The following is a 14239-nucleotide window of genomic DNA, read 5'->3' as shown; positions in this document are numbered from 1 at the left end:
GGATCGGTCAAAACGGAGGGAGTCAACGCAGGGCGCTCCTGGCTCATCCTCGAAGCAGAGGCGAAGCACTTGACAGGACGGCGGCAGCGAACTTGGCGGCGGCTTGAAGGACTTGGCGGGGCGCCAGCGACGCGGACGAGACGAAGGGGACTCCGTGCGGAGAAACTCTAGGCAGCGGCGCTGGCCCCGAAGCTGCACGAGTTCGAGCGCCATGGCGGTTGCAGCGGCGATGCAGAGATGAAGGCGACACGGCAGGAGCTCGCCGGACTCGGACGAACGGCGACCGGAGCGAGCGGAGGTCAGGGGACGACGGATCCATGGCGGAGCTGGGCGGATCCGGCCCCGGGCATCCCATTCACGGCAATGGACAGAGCTCGGGGAGGCGACGCCCCATGGCGGCGGCTGGAGCCTGCGGAAGAGAGAGAGAGAGAGAGAACATGAGGGGGGAAGAGGGAGAAACAGAGGCAGGAGGAGAGGAATAGGGCGGCGCCTGGAGGTAGCAGGGGAGCGGCGGCGGCGAACTTGGCAGGGAGGTGACCTTCGACGGCACGAGGCGAAGGGGAAGCAGGCGTAGAGGAGCAAGAGGAGGAGCTCGGGGCTGCTTCGGTGCTACGCTGCTGCTTGGGTGAGGCAAGGCGGCGGCTGGAAGGAGCCGATGGTGGTAGGGCGAGCGCTGGTTGGCCCGGCGCTGAGAACGAGGTGGAGCTGCGGTTGTATCGGGAGGAGATCTCGATGTGGATTTGGAAAGCGGCGGCGGGCGACGGGAGATATCTCCTAGATTTTAGGGTTTGTCCAAATAGACTAAGAGTGGAGCATATATACATCACAGATTAGGTTAGGGGCTACCTTGCCCCTCCAATCGTAATCGGACGGTCGCAAATAAATAGGTTAGGGGGCCCAATTAACAAAACAAAGATGTTTTGTAGATGTTTGGGGATGATCCAGACACAACGGTAACGATTGTCCGGGTCGGGTCCGGGACAACTTTCGGACGCGCGCGCGAGGAGGTCCACGGACTGACGAGAGAGCCTAGGTTAGGCCTGGCGGTAGGTAGTGAGCTGTGTAGACGGTCTCGAGCTGAGAGAAGAGAAGAGAGGGAGGCCCGGCGACTGTTTCCGGAGACCGAAAACGTCCGACGTTAGACCGACTATAATGCCGCTATAGTTTAACGGTTGGGCTATCAAACGAACTCCGAATGCGATGAAACTTGACAGGAGGTCTATCTACACTATAATAAGACCACACGCCAACTTTCATCCCATTCCGAGAACATTTTACGGCCACTTCTAAAATACTATTTCGGACATGCCGCGGGCGTGTGCAAGTGTGTCTGGGCTCAGAACGGACAACGGGAGGAACTGGGAAACCCGGACAGGTGCAAGTTTTGAAAAACATGCTGATGCAATGCACATGATGACATGACAAGATGCAACACACAAGCAAATGACAAGGCAACAACAGCGAATAACTGGACGACACCTGGCGCAACGGTCTCGGGGCGTCACACTATGGGAATCACAAACTTCAACACAAGCATTTCTCAAATTCACAATTACTCAACTAGCACGACTCTAATTTCACCATCTCCATATCTGAAAACAATTATCAAGTTTCAAACTTCTCATAGTATTCAACACACTCATAAGAAAATTTTATTTATTTAATCTTGAATGCCTCAAATAATTAAAGAAAATTACCATGCTGTTTTGTAGGACTCTCAAAATAATCTAAGTGAAGCATGAGAGAACAATGGTTTCTATAAAACAAATCCACCGACGTGCTCTAAAAGATATAAGTGAAGCACTAGAGCAAAAACTATATAACTCAAAAGATATAAGTGAAGAACATAGAGTATTCTAACAATTTCTGAATCATGTGTGACTCTCTCAAAAAGGTGTGTGCAGCAAGTATGATTGTGGCAAACTAAAAATCAAAGACTCAAATCATACAATACGCTCCAAGCAAAACACATATCATGTGGTAAATAAAAATATAGCTCCAAGTAAAGTTACTGATAGAAGTAGACGAAAGAGGGGATGCCTTCCGGGGCATCCCCAAGCTTTGGCTTTTAGGTGTCCTTAGATTATCTTGGGGGTGCCATGGGCATCCCCAAGCTTAGGCTCTTGCCACTCCTTGTTCCATTATCCATCAAATCTTTACCCAAAACTTGAAAACTTCACAACACAAAACTTAAAAGAAGAAAATCTCGTGAGCTCCGTTAGCAAAAGAAAACAAAACACCACTTCAAGGTACTCTAATGAACTCATTCTTTATTTATATTGGTGTTAAACCTACTGTATTCCCAGTTATCTATGGTTTATAAACTATTTTACTAGCCATAGATTCATCAAAATAAGCAAACAACACACGAAAAATAGAATCTGTCAAAAACAGAACAGTCTGTGGTAATCTGCAGCTAACGCAAGGTCTGGAACCCCAAAAATTCTAAAATAAATAGCACTTATCATCTACAAAAAGAATTAACTAAATAGCACTTTCCAAATAAAAATGGCAGGAGTTCTCGTGAGCGCTAAAGTTTCTGTTTTTTACAGCAAGATTAAAAAGAATTCCCCCAAGTCTTCCCAACAGTTCTACTTGGCACAAACACTAATTAAACACAAAAACACAACAAAAACAGAGGCTAGATAAATTATTTATTACTAAACAGGAGCAAAAAGCAAGGAATAAAAATAAAATTGGGTTGCCTCCCAACAAGCGCTATCGTTTAACGCCCCTAGCTAGGCATAAAAAGCAAGGATAGATCTAGGTGTTGCCATCTTTGGTAGGAAATCCATAAGTGGCTCTCATAATAGATTCATAAGGTAATTTAATTTTCTTTCTAGGGAAGTGTTCCATGCCTTTCCTTAACGGAAATTGGAATCTAATATTCCCCTCCTTCATATCAATAATTGCACCAATCGTTCTAAGGAAAGGTCTACCAAGAATAATAGGACATGAAGGATTGCAATGTATGTAAAGAACAATAAAATCTATGGGCACATAATTCCTATTTGCAACAATAAGAACATCATTAATTCTTCCCATAGGTTTCTTAATAGTGGAATCCGCAAGGTGCAAGTATAAAGAGCAATCATCAAAATCACGGAAACCTAACAAATCACACAAAGTCTTTGGAATCGTGGAAACACTAGCACCCAAATCACACAAAGCATAGCATTCATGATATTTAATTTTAATTTTAATAGTAGGTTACCACTCATCATAAAGTTTTCTAGGGATAGAAACTTCCAACTCAAGTTTTTCTTCATAAGATTGCATCAAAGCATCAACGATATGTTTAGTAAAAGCTATATTTTGACTATAAGCATGAGGAGAATTTAGCACATATTGCAACAAGGAAATACAATCTATCAAAGAGCAATTGTCATAATTAAATTCCTTGAAATCCAAGATATTGGGTTCATCAATATTTAAAGTTTTGACTTCTTCAATCCCACTTTTAACAATTTTAGCATCAAGATCTAAAGACTTAGAATTTTGGGAACGCCGTCTAGGTAAAGGTGGATAATATTCAGTCCCATCATTATCAAGATTCATATTGCAAAACAAAGATTTAATACGGGACACATCAATAACTTTTAGATCTTCATCTTTATTATCATGGAAACTAGAAGAACACGGTTTTATAAAGCAATCTTTCTTAGCACGCATCCTAGCAGTTCTTTCTTTGCACTCATCAATGGAAATTCTCATGGATTTGAGAGACTCATTGATATCATGCTTAGGTGGAATAGATCTAAGTTTCAAAGAATCAACATCAAGAGAAAATCTATCAACGTTCCTAGCCAACTCATCAATCTTAAGCAATTTTTCTTCAATCAAAGGATTGAAATTCTTTTGCAAAGTAATAAATTATTTAATATTAGATTCAAAATCAGAGGGCACCTTATTATAATTTCCATAAGAACTGTTGTAGGAATTACCATAATTATTAGAGGAATTACTAGGATACGGCCTAGGGTTAAAGTTTCCTCTATATGCCTTGTTACCAAAATTATTCCTACCAACAAAATTCACATCCATAGATTCGTTATTATTCTCAATCAAAGTAGACAAAGGCATATCATTAGGATCAGAAGAAACACTTTTATTAGTAAATAATTTCATAAGTTCATCCATCTTTCCACTCAAAACATTAATTTCTTCTATCACATGCACTTTCTTATTAGTAGATCTTTCAGTGTGCCATTGAGAATAATTAACCATAATATTATCTAGGAGTTTAGTAGCTTCTCCTAAAGTGATTTCCATAAAAGTGCCTCTCGCGGCCGAATCTAAAAGATTTCTAGAAGCAAAATTCAATCCGGCATAAATTTTTTGTATAATCATCCACAAATTCAAACCATGCGTAGGGCAATTACGTATCATTAATTTCATCCTCTCCCAAGCTTGCGCAACATGTTCATGATCAAGTTGCTTAAAATTCATTATATCGTTTCTAAGAGAGTTGATCTTGGTGGGAGGAAAATACTTAGAGATAAAAGCATCTTTGCACTTATTCCACGAATCAATACTATTTTTAGGCAAAGACGAAAACCAAGCTTTAGCACGATCACTAAGCGAAAAAGGAAATAGCTTCAATTTAACAATATAATTGTCCACATCTTTCTTCTTATGCATATCACACAAATCAATGAAGCTATTTAGATGGGTAGCAGCATCTTCACTAGGAAGGCCGGAAAACGGATCTTTCATGACTAGATTCAGCAAAGCAGCATTAATTTCACAAGATTCGACATCGGTAAGAGGAGCAATCGGAGTGCTAATAAAATTATTGTTGTTGGTATTGGTAAAGTCACACAATTTGGTATTATCTTGAGCCATCATGACAAGCAAGCAATCCAACACACAAGCAAACAAGGAACGGGCAAAAGGAGGCAAATAGAGAAAGAGAGGGAGGATAGAGAGAGAGAGGGCGAATAAAACGGCAAGGGCAAAGTGGGGGAGAGGAAAACGAGAGGCAAATGGCAAGTAATGTAATGCGGGAGATAAGGGTTGTGATGGGTACTTGGTATGTTGACTTTTGCATAGACCTCCCCGGCAACGGCGCCAGAAATCCTTCTTGCTACCACTTGAGCACTTGCGTTGGTTTTCCCTTGAAGAGGAAAGGGTGGTGCGGCAAAGTAGCGTACGTATTTCCCTCAGTTTTTGAGAACCAAGTTATCAATCTAGTAGGAGGCCACGCACGAGTCCCTCGCACCTACACAAACAAATAAATCCCCGCAACCAACGCGATAAGGGGTTGTCAATCCCTACACGGTCACTAACGAGAGTGAGATCTGATAGATATGATAAGATAATATTTTTGGTACTTTATGATAAAGATGCAAAGTAAAATAAAAGGCAATAAAAATAAATAAGTATTGGAAGATCAATATGATGGAAGATAGACCTGGGGGCATAGGTTTCACTAGTGGCTTCTCTCGAGAGCATAAGTATTCAGGGCGGGTAAACAAATTACTGTTGAGCAATTGACAGAATTGAGCATAATTATGAGAATATCTAGCTATGATCATGTATATAGGCATCACGTCCGAGACAAGTAGACTGACTCCTGCCTGCATCTACTACTATTACTCCACACATCGACCGCTATCCAGCATGCATCTAGAGTATTAAGTTCAAGAGAACAGAGTAACGCTTTAAGCAAGATGCCATGATGTAGAGGGATAAACTCATGCAATATGAAATAAAGTCCATCTTGTTATCCTCGATGGCAACAATACAATACGTGGCCTGTTGCCCCTACTGTCACTGGGAAAGGACACCGCAAGATTGAACCCAAAGCTAAGCACTTCTCCCATTGCAAGAAAGATCAATCTAGTAGGCCAAACCAAACTGATAATTCGAAGAGACTTGCAAAGATAACCAATCATACATAAAATAATTCAGAGAAGATTCAAATATTGTTCATAGATAAACTTGATCATAAACCCACAATTCATCGGTCTCAACAAACACACCGCAAAAGAAGATTACATCGAATAGATCTCCACAAGAGAGGGGGGGAACTTTGTATTGAGATCCAAAAAGAGAGAAGAAGCCATCTAGCTAATAACTATGGACCCTTAGTTTTGAAGTAAACTACTCACACTTCATTGGAATGGCTATGGTGTTGATGTAGAATCCCTCCGTGATCGATGCCCCCTCCAGCGGAGCTCCGGAATAGGCCCCAAGATGGGATCTCGTGGATACAGAAAGTTACGGTAGTGGAATTAGGGTTCTTGGCTCCGTATCTGGTAGTTTGGGGGTACGTAGGTATATATAGGAGGAAGGAGTACGTCGGTGGAGCAACAGGGGGCCCACGAGGGTGGAGGGCGCGCCTAGGGGGGTTAGGCGCGCCCCCCTACCTCGTGGCCTCCTGGTTGATGTCTTGACGTAGGGTCCAAGTCCTCTGGATCATGTTTGTTCCGAAAATCACGTTCTCGAAGGTTTCATTCCGTTTGGACTCCGTTTGATATTCCTTTTCTGCGAAACCCTAAAATAGGCAAAAAATAGCAATTTTGGGCTGGGCCTCCGGTTAATAGGTTAGTCCCAAAAATAATATACAAGTGTATAATAAAGCCCAATGATGTCCAAAACAGAATATAATATAGCATGGAACAATCAAAAATTATAGATACATTGGAGACGTATCATGGTTGTTCCGCATTACACGAGGGAAGTATGGGATTTGGTGCCTCCTCATCGAACTGAGGTAGCAGTCTGCGCTTTGGGTAACTCTTGGCTGGGCGCTTTAGGCTGTTTTCTTTGGCTACCAGGACATCGGTCCATCTGTCAATTAGTAGGTCTTGATCGACTTGGAGCTGCTGCTGCTTTTTCTTTAGGCTTCTTGAAGTAGCTATTAGCTGGCGCTTGAAGCGCTCCTGCTCTAGGGGTGCTTCAGGCATGATGAAATCCTTGCTGCCGAGGCTCTCCTCATCCTCGAAGGGTGGACGATAACTATCGTCATCTGGGTCGCTTGGCATGTCCTGTTTATCAGGGTCAGCTTGCTCATTGGCTTGTTCCTCCTGTCCGGATGCTGCACCAACGGGGTCTTCGTTATTTTCAGCGACGTCCGGAGTGCTATTTTCTCCGGTGCCAGTGTTGCTATCTTTCGAGCGGCGTGGCTTAGAGCGGCGCTTAGGGCGTCGGCGCTTGGACTGTGTCTCGGAAAGTTTATTCATATCTGGGTCTTCTTTTGTCATCGCCGCTAGATTCTTTAGGTGTATCAACCATGTACACATCGTATGGAGAGGTGGCCGTCCAACGTCTCGTGAATTGCGGGTCCTGGCCTTGCTCCTTGTCAGCATCGTCGTCCATACCACCGACGTCTTCGGAGTCGTAATCCAGCACGTCGGTTAAGTCCTCGACGGTGGCTATGAAGTGGGTGGCGGGTGGGAAGAAAAATTCTCCGTCGTCAGCCCCTAGTTCGAGCCGGACATAGTTTGGCGGCGAGTCTCCTGTGAATGATAGGTTCTTTAAAGAGTTTGGCACATCGCCCAAAGGTGAGTGTTGAAAAACGTCTGCGGCGCTGAATTCGAAGATCGATAACCGATCTAGCTCGGTGTCCGCAAGCGTACATGGTCCGGAACTTATAGCCGGAGACGAGTCCGGAGTTCCATTGACGCAAATATTGTGGGGTGTCGGGTCCGTGTGCGGCTCCAACGCCGTGGACTCTGTGGCCTCGGATGGCACGATCTGCTCTGGTTCTATGGCCGTTGCAGCAATAGGGACTGTCGGTGTCAAAACCGGCGGATCTCGGGTAGGGGGTCCCGAACTGTGCGTCTAGGCCGGATGGTAACAGGAGGCAAGGGACATGAAGTTTTACCCAGGTTCGGGCCCTCTTGATGGAGGTAAAACCCTACGTCATGCTTGATTAATATTGATGATATGGGTAGTACAAGAGTAGATCTACCACGAGATTGGAGAGGCTAAAGCCTAGAAGCTAGCCTATGGTATGATTGTTGTTCTGTATGTTGTCCTACGGACTAAAACCCTCCGGTTTATATAGACACCAGAGAGGGTTAGGGTTACACAAAGTCGGTTACAATGGTAGGAGATCTACATATCCATATCGCCAAGCTTGCCTTCCACGCCAAGGAAAGTCCCTTCCGGACACGGGACGAAGTCTTCAATCTTGTATCTTCATAGTCCAGGAGTCCGGCTGAAGGTATAGTCCGGCCATCCGGACACCCCCTAATCCAGGACTCCCTCAGTAGCCCCTGAACCAGGCTTCAATGACGACGAGTCCGGCGCGCAGATTGTCTTCGGCATTGAAAGGAGGGTTCCTCCTCCAAGTACTTCGTAGAAGATTGTGAACACAAAAATAGTGTCCGGCTCTGCAAAATAAGTTTCCACATATTGCCATAGAGAGAATAATTTACACAAATCTAATCTGCTGACGTATTCCGTAGTGTGACGCACCACGGCCAAGCCTTTATTCGAATCGTTTTATTATCCCACCTCAGCGTGTCATGCGAGGCGGTTTCCTTGGCACGTCTTGTTAAAGCAGAGATCGTGTCCCCTTATTCCGGCATTCTCATCAATACGGGCGTGGGTAACCCAACCGTGCCATTGATTACGGCGCTTGGAGATAAGCGAGTTTTACCAGGCTGGTGGGGACACGTAGTTGCGTCCACCCATATAAGGGGATAAGGATCCACCTTTTCACCTACGCCTTCTTCCTCCTTTGCCTATCCATTTTCGCGCACTCGAGCTCCAGCGCCCAAATCCGCACTCCCCACCTCAACCTTCTCCAGCCATGTCCGGAGCGGGAGGCAAGTGGATGGTCTCCTCCGTCACGGAGGGACACATCAAAAAACTGAGGAAGGCCGGATACTTGTCTAACGACATCGCGTACCGGCTTCCCGAAGAGGGGCAGCTCCTCCCCACCCCAATGCCCCATGAGAGGGTAGTGTTGTAATGCCCTCGATGCGGCTATATCTCCCACGTGTCGAAGCATGACTCAGAGGCATGACCGCATTGAAAGCAATGTCGCAAGTGAGGTAACCTTCGCAAACAACCCATGTAATACAATAAGGGAAAAGATACATAGTTGGCTTACAATCGCCACTTCACACAATACATGAATAAAGCACTACAACATCCAAATACAATCAAGGTCCGACTACGGAACCAAAATAAAAGAAGAACCCCAAATGCGACAAAGGTCCCAGATCGACCCCAACAGGGCTCCACTACTGATCAACTAGAACGAAACATCGCAAAGGACAAGATCTTCATCGAGTTCCTCCTGAGCTTGGTTGCGTCATCTGCACGGACTCATCGGCACCTGCAAGCTGGTTTGGAAGTATCTGTGAGCCACGGGGACTCAGCAATCTCGCACCCTCGCGATCAAGACTATTTAAGCTTATGGGTAAGGTAAAGGTAAGAGGTGGAGCTGCAGCAAGCGACTAGCATATATGGTGGCTAACATACGCAAATGAGAGCGAGAAGAGAAGGCAAAGCACGGTCAATAAAAGTATGATCAAGAAGTGATCCTAGAACAACCTACGTCAAGCATAACTCCAACACCGTGTTCACTTCCCGTACTCCGCCGGAAAGAGACCATCACGGTTATGCACGCGGTTGATGTATTTTAATTAAGGTCAACTTCAGGTTTTCTACAATCGGACATTAACAAATTCCCATCTGCCCATAACCGCGGGACGGCTTTCGAAAGTTCAAAACCCTGCAGGGGTGTCCCAACTTAGCCCATCACAAGCTCTCACGGTCAATGAAGGATATTCCTTCTAGCGGGAAGACCCGATCAGACTCGGAATCCCGGTTACAAGACATTTCGACAATGGTAAAACAAGTCCAGCAACACCACCCAAATGTGCCGACAAATCCCGATAGGAGCTGCACATATCTCGTTCTGAGGGCACACTCAGATTGTCTGAACTTCCGGTAGGCCAGCACAGAGTTGCCCCTAGTGGCCACCGGCGGCTGACAGTTTGGACCAACACTCAGAGGAGCACTGGCCCGGGGGGGTTAAAATAATGATGACCCTTGAGTCTGCAGAACCCAAGGGAAAGAAAAGGCTAGGTGGCAAATGGTAAAACCAAGGTTGGGCATTGCTGGAGGAGTTTTTTTCAAGGCGAACTGTCAAGGGGTTCCCATTATTACCCAACCGCGTAAGGAACGCAAAATCCGGGAACATAACACCGATATGACGGAAACTAGGGCGGCAAGAGTGGAACAAAACACCAGGCATAAGGCCGAGCCTTCCACCCTTTACCAAATATATAGATGCATTAATTAAATAAGATATATTGCGATATCCCAACAAGTAAACATGTTCCAACAAGGAACAACATCTCCATGTTCCAACAAGGAACAAACTTCAATCTTCACCTGTAACTAACAATGCTATAAGAGGGGCTGAGCAAAGCGGTAACATAGCCAAACAACGGTTTGCTAGGACAAGGTGGGTTAGAGGCTTGGTTCAACAATGTGGGAGGCATGATAAGCAAGTGGTAGGTATCGCAGCATAGGCATAGCAAAAGAGCGAGCAACTAGCAAGCAAAGATAGAAGTGATTTCGAGGGTATGATCATCTTGCCCGAGATCCCGCAAGGAAGAAGAACGAGTCCATGAAGAAGACAAACGGACATAGTCGAATGGATCCTCACAAACGCAACGTTATCGGAACTAACCGGAAGAAGCAACACCGGAAAGAAGCAAACAACATAGTAAACAACCACGACATAAGCATGGCATGATGCACAACCAAGTATGATGCATGTCTGGTTTAATGAAGCATGGCATGGCAAAGTGCACAAGCAATCCTATAAATTAAGTGGAGCTCAATATGCAACGGTGCGTATTGATGAAACACCACGACAAGTTATTTAGTTCGATCTCGTTTATGTACCTAACAATATTAAATGTTGATTAACATGGCAAGGGGTGAAGCACAACAAAACTACCTATCTAGGCAAGTTTAAATGAGGCCGGAAACAACGAACAACAATTCCGGTAAAACCCCATATGCATATTTGAAGGTTTGGTACTGTTCTGCCCAAAACACAATTTTAGAGTTGATAATCATGCAAAGTAAAGTCGCCATGATAAACTAGGCATTTTTCCACCCCATTTACATATAAAGTTTGTTAAGTTTGGAGCTACGGTTATTTGGTTATGAAATAAATCATTTTAACAAGTTATTTAAGCAAATTAAAACAATCAGCTATTTAAACATTTCAAACGTGGATGAAAGTTGAAAATTACTAAACTACATTAAATTCTAAGCATTTTACATATATATTTTGTTTAATTTGGGTGCAAGCATATTTAGTTATTAACAATACAAAAGAGTGGCATTCCTGTAATTATGCATGCACTGGAAAAATATTAAAACCACAGAAGGGAAAAAAACATACGTGGGCCGGACTGCAACACAGTGCAGCGGCCCACGAGGAGATTTGGCCTGGCGGTTGAGGTGCAAAATAAACAGGAAAACATAGCAAAAAATGGGGCCGGCTGGGAATTGATCCCACGACCTCCTAGATAGAGGAGCAACATGTTGACCACTACCCTACTGCTGCTTATTTGTGTTAAACGAGGGCGTTGCAAAAGTTGAACCGAAGCAAAGGCCAGGCCTTCTTCTTCGAGAATCACCGGCGAACTGGGTGATGGCGCCGACGAGCAAGACGGCGACCATCGCGAACATAGGTTGACGGCGGGGCTGCAGAAAAACATGTGTGTGTGCACGCATAGCAAGGCGGGCACGTGCAAAGGCTAGATGTGCGGGAGCTCGAAGACGAGCCCATGCTCGCCTCATGCATGAAGAGATCGATGATAGGAAGGAGCTGGGAGTTGCGGCTGCTCGCCATGGGGGTTCTGCTGACGACAGATCATACGGAGGGGCGACGGAGGCGATGCTGATCGGCGAAGAAGGCGGCGGGAGCTGCAAGGCCATGGCGGAGGATTCGGGTCGTTGGTTCCTGTCCCTGACGAAGAGAGACAGAGAGAGGTGAGACAGAGAGAGGGAAAGGAAGAGAGGGCGCGAGGGAGGCCCGGCGGCGTGACCTGGAGGTGCTGGTGATCATCGGCGGTGAGGTGAGGCGGCGGGGTCGCGAGGAAGACGGCGGAGCTCTGTATCGGGAGGAGCTCGGGTCTCCTGGGATTTGCACGCCGCGAAGGGAGACAGGGAGCAGCGGGAGGAGGAGACATGCTGGCGTGGGGAGGCTCGGGGTTGTGGAGCTTGTGCACGAGCAGAGGAGCTCGGGGACTCATACGCGCGAGGCTGCAGGAAGCTCCAGCTGTTCGAGGGACTTGGCTACGCGGACGCCGGGGTTGGGGTCCTCGGCCGCGGGGTGTGGAAGGAGGAGCTTATGCTCCTGGTTGCTGCACGGGGACGAGGAGGTGGGCACGGGAAGGATGGATCAGAGGGGATGCACTGGCTGGGCGAGGAGATTGAGGAGGATCGGGCGAGGGGATCCCGAGGTGGGAGGCGACCCGGTGGCGGCGGTGGAGGGACAAACCTCCTAGATTCTAGGGTTGGACCCATATATATATAGCAGGTGGATCTAGCTAGGGACTAATTGGTCCCTCCGATTATAATCGGACGGCCCGAAATAATTAGGTTAAGAAGTCCAAACAACAAACCGATGATGATTTAGGGATGTTTGGGGATGATCCGGACGCAACAGTGACGACTGCCCGGGTCAGGTCTGGGACAGCTTTCGGACGCGCGCACGAGGAGGGCCGATGCACCGTGCAAGGAGGGGTTTCGGGGCCTGGCGGTTGATAGCGGTCTGTGCAGAAAGCTTTGGGTTGAGAGAAGAGAAGAGAGAGAGACCCGACGACTGTTTCCGGAGACCGAAAACGTCCGACGTTAGACCGGCTATACTGCCGCTATAGTTATCCGTTGGGGCATCAAACGGACTCCGAATGCGATGAAACATGGCAGATGACCTACTGACAACATAACAACACCACACGCCAACTTTCATCCCATTCTGAGAACATTTTCGCGGCCACTTATAAAATAATATTTCGGAGGCACCGCAGGCGCGTGCGAGTGTGGTTGGGCTCAGAACGAACAACGGAGAGAACGGGGAGATATGGACAAATGCAAGTTTTGAAAACATGATGATGCAATACACATGATGACATGACAAGATGCAACACGCAAGTGAATGACGTGGCAATGTCAGCGAATAACTGGAAGACACCTGGCACAACGGTCTCGGGGCGTTACAGCACTCCACCAATACGAGAGGATCTCGTCCCGAGATCTAGAATGGCACTGGAGGGAAAACAGAAGGGAAAGAGAAGAGGTAAAATTAAGTTGCTTCTTTGACAAACGAGTGAGACCAAAGAACTTTGAAAAGGTTAATCCATTTTGAGAAAAGAATACAACGGAGATGAACAAAGTTGAAAATACTCCGTTAGAAAAAGAGGAACAAGGGAGAACAACTTCGGGCAGCACTCCCATTGAAAAGAAATGGAATTGAATAAGAACTTGGCCAGATGAGAACATACTTGATGAACTCACAACACACTGCCTCCGAAACTATTGAATGAATGTAACAAGGGGTAAGAACGATTTCAGACGGCACTCCGGTTGAGAAGGGAGCCAAAACTTGACAGAATGGGAAGAACTTGAAAAGAGGGCATGACACTCCGGTCAAATGGATAACCCAAGAAAAGAACACGATCCTGACAAAACAAGAAGATGGGTTGAAGAGAGCAACATCACAATACCTCCAGGAAAAAAAAGAATGGAATGGGATGAACGAAGGGAAACAAGATCTTGAGGGAGCACGCTTACAACAAATGCTAGAACGGAGTTGTAGGAAAACCAACAACAAAAAGAATAAACTTGATATGGTCTTATGGAATATATCTCAAATATATGAGGTGACAACCTGCCGCTCACGGGAAAAGAATTGGATTGATAAGAACAAGGAGACGACAAAGCTATATCACCGGGAGGATAAAAGAAGAACTTGGGTCATTTATAAGCACCATAATAGCAACAAACCTTAGAGAAGGCTTTAGGTGAAATATAACCCAAGATAACTCCAATGACGAGATTGATGGATTTAAAATATCTCATTCATGAAAACATGTGAATCATGAAACATGAATTCAAATTATCAAGAATGACATAATACCACCTCCAATGATATGGAAGAAAGAATTGCACTCCGGATTACAATATGAAGAAAGCTTGAGCTTCTTAGGAAAGAATCTCGATGAAAAACTTTGAGAAGGAAATTACATCC

The sequence above is a fragment of the Triticum urartu genome, chromosome 5A (genome assembly GCF_056163025.1).
Source record: "Triticum urartu cultivar PI428250 chromosome 5A, HENAU_Tu73, whole genome shotgun sequence".
NCBI classification, from domain to species: Eukaryota; Viridiplantae; Streptophyta; class Magnoliopsida; order Poales; family Poaceae; genus Triticum; species Triticum urartu.
The sequence above is the reverse complement of the archived record's forward strand: the minus strand, read 5'-3'. Positions refer to the sequence as shown.